This window comes from Tetranychus urticae, unplaced genomic scaffold (assembly GCF_039701765.1).
Source record: "Tetranychus urticae isolate SD_2017Ah unplaced genomic scaffold, NJAU_TeUrti_SD_1.0 Scaffold_4, whole genome shotgun sequence".
NCBI lineage: Eukaryota > Metazoa > Arthropoda > Arachnida > Trombidiformes > Tetranychidae > Tetranychus > Tetranychus urticae.
In genome coordinates, this window is record NW_028315836.1 from 572,501 (window position 1) to 585,000 (window position 12,500).

Sequence of the window (12,500 nt, forward strand, 5' to 3'; positions counted from 1 at the left end):
CTCATTCATGTGCGACCTCAGGGTCAAAAGTTATTACGACTCGGCCTGGGCCTATGGGGATTTAACATGGGATTCGGGCGAGCAAATTCGAAGTTTCGAGGTTTTGGTTCTAGACTTGTTTTAACATGTTATTCGGGGTAAACTCATTACGCTGAAGCTGTAGATATCAATAGTTTTAATGTGCGACTTGTGGTTGTCGAGATATGACCTGAACTTCGAGTTTCTATGGGAGTTAACATGGTTTCTGGCGACCAAGTTCGAAACATCGAAGTTTGTGTTTTAGATGATTGCAAACACTTTAGTAGGTATAAATCGAGTAAGACAAAGCTGCTGGTGTGATCAGAATTTGTCTAGGACGTTTGGGTCAAAAGTTATAGCGTGAACAAAAGTCAAGATTTAGTGACTCGGGTAATTGGAACCGCAGCTAATGGTACTAAAGGAAAAGTGATTGGAGGTTGCTTTATGTTATAGTTGTTTAGTGCATAACATAAGCTTTCTGACAATATATAAATCATTAGTCTGAGTTAACTGGTTGAGGAGTAATGAGTGTGACATGGAGGTTCAATATGGGTTGATGTGTAATAGGTTAAATTTAGGTAAATGTTGTATTAATCAAGTCTGAGTCAAAGTACAAGTTATATTAGTTAAAAGTAAGCTTTAGTAAGCTAAAAGAAATAGTTTAAACTATTAATCATGTCTGTAAGATGAATGACTAAAAAGTTATTGACGGTTAACCAATATATGACTAACTTGGTCAAACCTTGGGTAAGTCATGGTTCATCTATCATTGATGATACAAGAGTTTATTATACGTCAATCGACTCGTCTCATTGAGATCTGGAAAGTTAAACTATAAGCAATGTACTTCGATTGTTTGATTAAACAACTTGGGTTTGAAGGAAAAATTTTAAAATGTCTGTTTTCAGTCTAAGTATGAAAATCTCCAGGGGTATGCAAAATGAGGTTATGTTTTAAGCAGAAATCTCATATAACCAACACTCTCCCTTGCTAATCACGTAAAGGTTACAAAGTAAAGGATCAAATTGAAGTAAATTAAATGTATAAAGTATGTAAGGAAAAATTGGTAAGCAGAAAAATTTCAATGTGTAATGCAGTGAAAGGTTTTTAAATGTTTTGAACACGTTTAGTGTTTGTTTCAAAGTTCGTAGAAGTATCTAAGCAATGTTTAGAAGTTCTTTGCATTTGTTCAAAGAAGGTGAACATAATGATTTAGTTAACATGTCAGCGGGTTGCTGATCGGTAGGTACAAAATATATCTTAATCAGACCTTGTTCTTGATAGTCTCTGATGGCGTGATAACGCACATCAATATGTTTTGTACGCTTGTGAAACAAGTTATTTCGAGTTAAGAGAATAGCTCCTTGGTTGTCACTGTTGACTTTAATTGGTAGTTGCATTGGAACAGAGATGTCTTTAAGTAATTGTATGTACCATAGTACATCTTTAGTGCACTCAGCTATAGCTACATACTCAGCTTCTGTCGTGGATTGTGCTACACTCTTTTGTAGACGTGATCCCCATGAAACTGGTGAATCACCTAAGGTAACCACGAAACCTGAAGTTGACTTTCGTGTCTCATTGTCAGCAGCGTAATCAGCATCAGCATAACCTATTAATCTAAATTCTTTGTTGTTTAGACTGTAATGTATTCCACAATCTACTGTACCCTTTAAATATCTGAAAATGCGTTTTACAGCTTTCCAGTGATTTTCATCGTACTTGGAGTTAAACTGTGAAGCTTTATTAACTTGAAATGTAATGTCAGGTCTGCTGATGATGGACAAATAAAGCAATGCACCGACAGCTTCCTGGTAAGGAATTTTGGCATTGTTATTGCTGTCACTTGGATAGAGTTTAATATTACTATCTCCTGGTGTAATGACTGGTTTACACTCTTCCATTTTGAATCTTTTGAGTAACACTTTAATGTAATGAGTTTGTCTAATTGATATACATGATCGATCACTACTTTGAGTAATTTCCATACCGACAAATACTTGTGGTGCATGTATCTTCAATTCAAACTCGTTTTTAAGTAAATTACAAATGTTAGTTAGTTCTTGTTTATCATTGCTTGAAATCAAACCGTCATCAACGTAGATGACACAAATGGTTAAGCTTTTATTATCTAGCTTTGTATAAACACAATTATCTGATTGAGATTGAATGTACTTATGATTTTTAAAGAAGTTACTAATTCTTTCGTTCCATTGTTTAGGTGCTTGCTTCAAGCCATATAAACCTTTCTTTAGCTTCAATACTCGATTAGTTTTATCTTCAAAACCTGGAGGTTGTCGCATATAGATTTCTTCTTCTAAGTTACCATAAAGAAAGGCAGTCTTGACATCAAATTGTAGTAAGTACATTTGGTATCTAGCAGTTATAGCTAAAATAGCTCTTATTGAATCATAACGAGCTACAGGACTGAATGTTTCGAAGTAATCTATTCCTGATCGTTGTGCGTAACCTCTGGCAACTAACCTAGCTTTGTATCTTTCAATGGAACCGTCTTTGTTGCGTTTAATGCGAAATACCCAACGACATTCAATCGCTTTCATGTCTTTAGGTAACACTACTAAATCGTAAGTATCATTCTTAACAAGTGATTTCAACTCTTCTTTCATAGCTTCTAACCATTTGGAACGATCAACTGATGCTAAAGCTTCTTCATATGTGTTCGGTTCGATATCTTTTAAAACTGTTTGGAGAGCTAAGTTGATCAAGGCAACATCACTATTAGCCTCTGGTTGTTGATTGCTAGTTGGTAAAACATCAGTTTCTTCTTCATCATCATCATTTAAATTGTCTTGTTCATCTGGTTGAGTTTTGCTAGTCGCTTCATCAATTTTCTCAAATTCATCAACATGCTTGTAATCATGATTCAAAGCTTGTTTGATAACTTCTTGCACATCATTATCATTGTTAATAAACTTTGTGTCTCTCACTATTGTAATGCAATTACTTTTAGGACAATAAACTTTGTAGTTATTAGGAGTTTTCGTATAACCTACAAAGATAAAAGGTCTAGCCTTTGAATCCCACTTCTTTCGAAGTGACTCATGAATACGACCATAAACTAAACTACCAAACTTATGTAAGTGGTCATAAGTGGGTTTCTTTTTAGTCCACAACTCGTAAGGACTAACATTGTTTTGTTTCTTGTTTGGAATTAAATTTAACACATAAGCAGCTGTATCAAGAGCTTCTGGCCAAAGAGTCTTAGGGACATTAACATCTAGCATCATACTTCTTGCTAACTCAACTAGGGTTCGATTCTCCCTTTCAGCAAGTCCATTTTGTTGAGGCACATAAGGTGCAGATAACTCATGTGTAATATTGTTGTTTGAGCAAAGAGTTTGAACTCTAATATCAGTAAGCTCTGAAGCGTTGTCAGAACGCATAACTTTCACTTTATTACCAGTAACTTTGAATACATGATTGACATAAGCAGTTAATGAATTTATAGCGTCAGACTTTTGTTTTAAGAAGAATACAATTCTGTATGAGCTCATCTCATCTTTACAAACAAGTGCAAACCTTGTACCGTCGATTGCTTCGACTTCCATAGGTCCCATCATGTCTGTATGAAAACTTTCACCAACTTCAAATTTCCTTATTTCTCTTGTTTTAAAAGGTTTCCTAGCTAACTTTCCCTTAATACAACCTTCGCAAGTAAATTTATTAAGGTCACTAGTATCAGTGATAGGTGGAAGTAAACCAGCTCTACTCATTTCTACAATCTTGTACACATTAATATGACCAAGCTTTTTATGCCAGTCCATCAATGTGTAAGCTTGAGTAACTAGAGCAATGTGTTTAATTGGCTTAATAACTCTCATGTGTAATTGAATTATGTTTCCAACCTTGTTAGCTGTAACAATCTTCTCTTTTGTTTTTGTATTATAAATGTAGGTTTGATCTTTCTCACTACTCAAACCACAACCGCTTTCTAAAGCTTGACCCCAAGAGAATAGATTAAAGTTACCCATTTCAGGTGCATAATAAACATTCGATAGCTTGCTCTTCTTCCATTCTTTACCATTAAAACATTCAACATGAATGGTTCCTTTGGCAATACCATCGAACTGTTTGTCTCCAGCAGAAGTAAATGAAATAGGTTTCTCTAGTTCATTTAGTTCTTGAAAGTTTTCAATATTTGAAGTTAAATGAAAACTAGCTCCTGAATCTAACAACCAATCTTCTGTTTTAGTTGAAGAACTAAAAACACAATTAACATTAAAAAGATTCGCAATTCCATCACTTGTTGATGGTTGACTAATTGGGTTAACAACACTTCTCTGATCATCATCAGCAACCTGAACATTATTAGCAAGATTTCTATTGTTGTTGTTATTTCGATTGAAATTGCTATTTCGGTAAAACTGAGGTCTACTCTGATTTCTAGAGTGATTATTATTATTGAAGTTTCGATTATAATTGTTGTTATAAGAGTTTTGACCGAACCTATTATTGTTATTGTAGTTGTTGTTAAAGTTTGAGTTACTTCTGTTATTGCTAGAGTTATTGTTATTACTTCTATTTGAGTTACTATTAAAGTTAGGAAATTGATTAGCACGATTAACATTGTTTTGCTGATGCTGATTATTCTGATTGTTCTGAGCTTTACGACAGTATTTTGCAGTATGTCCTCTTCCTCTACATTCGTAACAAAGTAAAAGCTTTTTCTTGAACTTTCTTTGTTTGTTAGGTTTAACAACTAAGACTTGATTAGGAGTACGCTTGTTAACTCCAATTGCTGCTTCTTGAAGCGTTAGAATATGTTTCATCTCTGAGAGATCAACTTTGTTCCCACGATACAATTCCTTTTGGACTTCTGTTTTGTAGCTATCGTAACAACTAGGCAAATCTGAAAGAACTTTATTAGTAATTGAGCTTTCAGTTGGTAATACTTTAAATGTTTTCAATTGTCTAAGTATTTCTTCTAGTTCTTTAAAGTATGATTCAACAGTGTGAGAGCTTGAAAATTTCAACTCAGTATACCTTGTTTCAGCAACGTAAGTATTGGTGGTAACTAATTTTTCTTTCTTGTTTCTAATAGCTAAAAACCTTTCAGCTGCAGTTTCACAATTAGAAATTAAATCCGCCATACCTTCATTTATGGAGTTAATAATCAAAGCTGATGCCAGAGCGTCCAATTTCTTCCAAGCTTTTATTTCTCTCTTGTTTGCGGCGACTTCATTTGGAGTGTGTTCCTCGTCTTCATCCAAAGGTGCAGGCACAGTACTTGAACCATCAATGATGTCCCATACTTCTCGATATGTTGCTACGGACTGGAGGGACTGGAGCCATTGCTTGTAATTGGTATCCGTTAATTTGATGATATTAAGTTGATCATTCATGATGAAGTTAGAGATGATTTTAGAGATGTAATTGAAGGTTTAAATAGATATTCCGAATTGGTAAGGTACACACAGTAATCCTTAATTGGCACAAACACAAGAAATACAGCAAGTATGGCTGTCACAGGTTAAACACAGATTTTTCAAAGTTACACAAACTTTGATTAAAGAGGCCTTAAAATATGTTGACACACAACACTAGTAAGTTCACAAATAAATTGTAGTTGAATTAAACAGCAGAGATTAAGCAGAAATTAAAAAGAAGCTGCTGGGCCCATAACCTGTTGGTTTAATTGAAATGTTGAATACGTTGTAATAAGTATTTCAAGAGACTTTAAAACACTGAAAAGATGTTATGGACAGTAACTAGTAGACTCTAGTAGAGTGTTAAAAATGATAGAGGTGAAGTTGTTTAAGTTTAAAGCTGGGCAATTGAGTGACAATGGAGTTGAACCAGATCAATGGTCAATGTAGGTAAATGTTTAATAACTTGATGAGTAATGATTTTAATGATGAACAAAGTTATCAGGCAGTTAGAGGTGATGATAGTAAAGACGTTTAAACACTTAAAAGATGTTCCAAACTGATAGATGAATTATACCAAAGTGATAACCTATTTTGTAGTAAAATATTAGGTTAACTTGTAAACAATGATGAACACTTAGAGTGATGTTTTATTTAGTTTAAATAAGTTTAAACAAACGTTTAAAGATGATTGTTTAGATGTATGAAGTTAAACACGAAGTTTACTTAAGTTTGTAATCAACACACAGTTGATACAAGGAATAGGTACAAGAAATCAAATATGCACAAAGGCAAGTTTATTGAGTTAAATAAAGTGAAAAGAAAGTGTAAAGAATAAGTTAAAGTTGAAATCAAATCAAGACACAAAGTCTTTACAAAGTTGTAAGTGAAAAATAAGTAAATGACAAAAATTGGTCAAAACATAAGACACACTTAAATGTTAAGGGACACACAGTCAGGTTGATAACGACACACGTTAATACATTATTGGGTTGAGGATTGATTGTTTTTGTTGTTGGTCAGTGAGTTGGTCGAGTCTCACTGAGTCCTCGTTGTGTACATTTTGGTGTTTAGGTTGAAATGAAAAGTTCGTTATTTTAGATAGTCAACGGTCAAAGACCGATTAACTTTACATAGCTTAAAGTCATTTAGCTAGAAAGAGCAAGTTAAAGATTAGTAAGTAAGTTAAGGAAAGAGTTTCACCTATGAGGATTAGGCGTTACAAGTGAAGTTGATCCTTTACGAGATTAGCAGAGATGTGCATGTAATTAGTGAAGTTTTTGATTGATTAATTAGATGATTGTTTTTATGTTACTAACAGACGTAACTCGATGAGAGAAATCGATAGAGACTAAGATCTTGATTGTGTGATCAGTAGTTCGTGAGTTATTAGCGGTAGGCCTGTGTCTATGGGAAATTAACATGTAACCTGGCGTCAAAGGTCGAAACATCGAAGATCGGGTTTCGGACTTTGACCAATACTTTAATTAGGTTAAGTTCATCAAGGCGAACCTGTAGATACCACTCTCATTCATGTGCGACCTCAGGGTCAAAAGTTATTACGACTCGGCCTGGGCCTATGGGGATTTAACATGGGATTCGGGCGAGCAAATTCGAAGTTTCGAGGTTTTGGTTCTAGACTTGTTTTAACATGTTATTCGGGGTAAACTCATTACGCTGAAGCTGTAGATATCAATAGTTTTAATGTGCGACTTGTGGTTGTCGAGATATGACCTGAACTTCGAGTTTCTATGGGAGTTAACATGGTTTCTGGCGACCAAGTTCGAAACATCGAAGTTTGTGTTTTAGATGATTGCAAACACTTTAGTAGGTATAAATCGAGTAAGACAAAGCTGCTGGTGTGATCAGAATTTGTCTAGGACGTTTGGGTCAAAAGTTATAGCGTGAACAAAAGTCAAGATTTAGTGACTCGGGTAATTGGAACCGCAGCTAATGGTACTAAAGGAAAAGTGATTGGAGGTTGCTTTATGTTATAGTTGTTTAGTGCATAACATAAGCTTTCTGACAATATATAAATCATTAGTCTGAGTTAACTGGTTGAGGAGTAATGAGTGTGACATGGAGGTTCAATATGGGTTGATGTGTAATAGGTTAAATTTAGGTAAATGTTGTATTAATCAAGTCTGAGTCAAAGTACAAGTTATATTAGTTAAAAGTAAGCTTTAGTAAGCTAAAAGAAATAGTTTAAACTATTAATCATGTCTGTAAGATGAATGACTAAAAAGTTATTGACGGTTAACCAATATATGACTAACTTGGTCAAACCTTGGGTAAGTCATGGTTCATCTATCATTGATGATACAAGAGTTTATTATACGTCAATCGACTCGTCTCATTGAGATCTGGAAAGTTAAACTATAAGCAATGTACTTCGATTGTTTGATTAAACAACTTGGGTTTGAAGGAAAAATTTTAAAATGTCTGTTTTCAGTCTAAGTATGAAAATCTCCAGGGGTATGCAAAATGAGGTTATGTTTTAAGCAGAAATCTCATATAACCAACAGTTATATGTGGTGAGTGTAGTTGCTGAATTGAGAGAAGCAACCATCAGTAGTTGATGGGGAGGTAAGTGATTGTCTACGGTTATGGATAAGTCAATGCATCAAGCAGTGGTATGGTCCAGACTGTAGCTGTTCACGCATCTATTCCTGTTATTCTGTTGATGTTTGGTGGTTGAAGAGACGGGCCTGAATGGGTTTGGATCGTCAATCATCTTATCACCACACACTATTATACAAAGGTAGAGTACCTGCAAGACCTAAGGTCTTCCTTGGTACGACTGACAATATCTATGAGAGTTGGGCTTTAATGCTATCAGACTTCATATCTTGCATATATGTTCAAACTAGTCACTCAACAGAGTGAGCAGTATTAGTATTGAGCTCTGCTTGTGCAAAGCAGACCGCAGATTGATCCAAGAAATTGGTATCAAGCGGTTATAATACTATGCTGTTTAGTTGACTTGCAAACGTACCCAGCAATGGTTACTCCTGCTAGATGTGCTTGCACATTTTAGTGGAAGAAGATGGATTCTAAAGAGTTTTCTGCAGAATCATCTTAATGCACGACATAAATCTCGATACCTCGTTAAAGTTAACATCCACTTGCTGGTTGTTAGCTGAGGATATCGTATTTATAGCTGCAAAAACAACTTGTTTAGCATTTTACTTTGCTAAAACATCAAGTTACCTGGTTGATCCTGCCAGTAGTCATATGCTTGTCTCAAAGATTAAGCCATGCATGTCTAAGTACATACTGTTTATAAAGTGAAACCGCGAATGGCTCATTAAATCAGTTACGGTTCCTCGGATATTCTTTTTTACATGGATAACTGTGGTAATTCTAGAGCTAATACATGAACAAGTGTTCCAACCTCAGCTTGCTGACGGAAGGATCGCATTTATTAGTACAAGACCAATGATTCTTATTCACCTAGAACCCTGTTCAGTGATTTCGGTCGCTGTCTAAGGACTAGCAGTGGGGATCTTAGCAACTTCGGTTGCATTTCTTGTGATGACTCTGAATAACTGAGCAAATCGTATGGCCTCTGAGCCGACGATGTATCCCTCAAGCAACTGCCTTATCAACTGTCGATGGTAGGTTATGCGCCTACCATGGTTGTAACGGGTAACGGGGAATTAGGGTTCGATTCCGGAGAGGGAGCCTGAGAAACGGCTACCACATCTAAGGAAGGCAGCAGGCGCGCAAATTACACAATCCCAGTACGGGGATGTAGTGACGAAAAATAACAATACGGGACTCTATTGAGGCCCCGTAATTGGAATGAGTACAATTTAAATCCTTTAACGAGGATCTATTGGAGGGCAAGTCTGGTGCCAGCAGCCGCGGTAATTCCAGCTCCAATAGCGTATATTAAAGTTGCTGCGGTTAAAAAGCTCGTAGTTGGATTTCAGTCGAACCTATGGGGTCCACTGATTAAAGGGTTAGATGGTGATGTTAGGTTTCTTGCTTGTGTCTACGGATGCTTGCTTGAACCTTCATTCCTCTTTCCTGGTGGTTACATTCATAGTGTTTAGACAGAAAATTGCTCGATATTTGCTATCAATGCTCTTTACCGAGTGTTGATTCAAGCGATCGAGACTTTTACCTTGAAAAAATCAGAGTGCTCAAAGCAGGCGTCCAAAACCTCGAAAGAGGTGCCTAAAAACGGTATGGTCAACCATCTATATGATGCGTACCACTACCTTAACTTGAATGATCTTGCATGGAATAATGGAATAGGACCTTGGTTCTATTTTGTTGGTCTTAAGAATCCAAGGTAATGATTAAGAGGGACAGACGGGGGCATTTGTATTGCGGCGCTAGAGGTGAAATTCTTGGACCGTCGCAAGACAAACTACAGCGAAAGCATTTGCCAAGAATGTTTTCATTAATCAAGAACGAAAGTTAGAGGTTCGAAGGCGATCAGATACCGCCCTAGTTCTAACCATAAACGATGCCAACCAGCGATCATTCTGAGTAACTAATTTCATGACTCGAATGGAAGCTTCCGGGAAACCAAAGTTTTTGGGTTCCGGGGGAAGTATGGTTGCAAAGCTGAAACTTAAAGGAATTGACGGAAGGGCACCACCAGGAGTGGAGCTTGCGGCTTAATTTGACTCAACACGGGAAAACTCACCCGGCCCGGACACTGAGAGGATTGACAGATTGAGAGCTCTTTCTTGATTCAGTGGGTGGTGGTGCATGGCCGTTCTTAGTTGGTGGAGTGATTTGTCTGGTTAATTCCGATAACGAACGAGACTCTAGCCTACTAAATAGACTTGCAGTTTACACTGCAGTACTCCCCCTTAGTCAACCTGTGGGTGGTAGTATCTCTTGATGGTTTCGGCTGTTGAGGGCTCTGCTGCTATTAGCCTACAGAATTGGCTAGGGTAAGGATGCTGTAGCACTGTAAGGACTTCTTAGAGGGACAAGCGGCGCTCGCAGCCGCACGAAACAGAGCAATAACAGGTCTGTGATGCCCTTAGATGTCCGGGGCCGCACGCGTGCTACACTGAAGTGGTCATCGTGCATACTGTTTCCTGCTCCGAAAGGAGTGGGTAACCGCTTGAACCCATTTCGTGATGGGGATTGGGCATTGTAATTATTGCCCATGAACGAGGAATTCCCAGTAAGCGTGAGTCATTAGCTTGCGTTGATTACGTCCCTGCCCTTTGTACACACCGCCCGTCGCTACTACCGATTGAATGATTTAGTGAGGACTTCGGACTGGTCAATCCAGACCATTGGGAAACTAGTGGTCGGATTGTGCTGGAAAGATGTTCAAACTTGATCATTTAGAGGAAGTAAAAGTCGTAACAAGGTTTCCGTAGGTGAACCTGCGGAAGGATCATTAACGTATTACCCTCTTATTATAAGAGAAATACAACCTTCAAACAATCAAACACTCTGCATAGTGATATTGTAGATGCTAATATGGTGAATGCAATTGAATTGTATTTGCATTAGAGTCGCAATTGTGAATGTTTATTGCAAACATTTAGCCATTGCAACATGATTCTAATTTGCATTACATTCGTTCATTCATACATCCATCTTTCATTATCCAATGCAACAAAGAGTGAGGGTTATCTAACGATAGCCATAATTTCTTTTGCAAAACAATTGTAGTTTATAATGAAAAGCCTGTCTTGCTACATACTTGGTACCTGATCAAGTCTTCAGCTTATGCTGACGGCAAGGTTTAAAGAAGGAAGTTTTACACTTCTTCGCCTAACTAAGTAAAGACAACTATGGTTTTTATAAACTGCATACAATTGTTTTCAAACCCTCTCAATGCAGATTTAGGATACTTATTAAAAGTCCCACGGTGGCAAAGATACATCTTCAAGCGGTGGATCACTCGAATTACCAATCGATGAAGAACGTAGCTAGCTACGATAATCGGTGCGAATTGCAGGACACGCCGAGCACTTGAGCTTCCAACGCACATTGCGGCTTTCGGGTCTTTTCCGAGGTCACATCTGTCTGAGAGTTGAGATGTAAAATAATCAACAAAACACTTGCATACTACCATATATGCATTGTTTTGAGAGGATTGTATATTTATATGCATGAATCTTGATGTTTTATTCCTTTTCTTAATTGCAATTCGTTGCAATTTAGTAAGGAGAATCTCAAATCTACTTGTTTCACATGATAAATTTTGTGTACAATGCATATTTCATCTCTGCAAGCAGTATATATGAATAGATACTAGCATGAGATTCTAAGGTTAGTCGCCTATCTGACGACGCTAAAGTCGTATTGCAGATAACTATGGTGATCAACTAACCTGTTAACTGATGAATCTTCTTGCACTTGTATAAATCGTACAAATAGTAGCTATTTCATTCTGTTAAAGCAGACCTAAGAAGTAATGCAAAGGCAAAATTTGTGCAAACATTAAAGTAGATTTACGTTGCTTGCTTGCAAACAACACAAATAAACATTAATCAACTTAATCAATATTTTTGATCTCAGATCAGGTGAGGTTACCCGCCGAATTTAAGCATATAATTCAGCGGAGGAAAAGAAATCAAATGAGATTCCCTGAGTAACGGCGAGTGAAAAGGGATGAGTCCGGCGCAAAGGTTTTCCATTGAAAGGTGGAAAGCGGTGCTGCGTAATGGCTAGAGTCACGATTATTTCAACTAAATCTGCAAGTCCCTCTGACAAGGGCCCTCTTCCCAGAGACGGTTCTAGGCCGGTGGCAGATCTTGGTTAATGGAATATCGATTACTGGCTTTAGTCGCGGATAGAGTCAGATTGCTTGAGAGTGCAATCCAAATTAGGAGGTAAACTCCTCCTAAGACTAAATACGATGGTAATATCGATAGCAAACAAGTACCGTGAGGGAAAGTTGCAAAGTACTTTGAAGAGAGAGTTCAAAAGGACGTGAAACCGCTTGTAGAGAAACGGATAGAACCACGAAGTGTAGCTGAGAGGAGAACTCAGCTCCTCTTGTGTATTGTTGCCTTTTTCTATTCAGTGCTAAGAATGCTTTACAGCGTTCCAAGATCAGTAGGTTAAGGGGTAACTTTTAGCCTGCCCTTGGATCTTGGTATTGATAGG

At 37.1% G+C, this 12,500-nt stretch overlaps 3 non-coding genes across 3 annotated transcripts in view; all 3 read left to right on the forward strand.

Moving 5' to 3' along the window:
- The first annotated feature begins 8,612 nt into the window (after positions 1-8,612).
- LOC107360952 (small subunit ribosomal RNA) lies at positions 8,613-10,782 on the forward strand. The gene has a single exon (XR_003082106.2). It is a non-coding gene; the product is annotated as a small subunit ribosomal RNA (ribosomal RNA).
- Positions 10,783-11,269: 487 nt separating this feature from the next.
- Positions 11,270-11,424, forward strand: LOC112538778 (5.8S ribosomal RNA). Its single transcript, XR_016200475.1, has one exon. It is a non-coding gene; the product is annotated as a 5.8S ribosomal RNA (ribosomal RNA).
- Positions 11,425-11,900: 476 nt separating this feature from the next.
- Positions 11,901-12,500, forward strand: part of LOC112538771 (large subunit ribosomal RNA) — a 4,168-nt gene continuing 3,568 nt past the window's right edge. Inside the window, exon 1 of the ribosomal RNA XR_003082115.2 lies at positions 11,901-12,500. This exon is cut by the window's right edge and continues 3,568 nt beyond it. This is a non-coding gene — a ribosomal RNA (large subunit ribosomal RNA).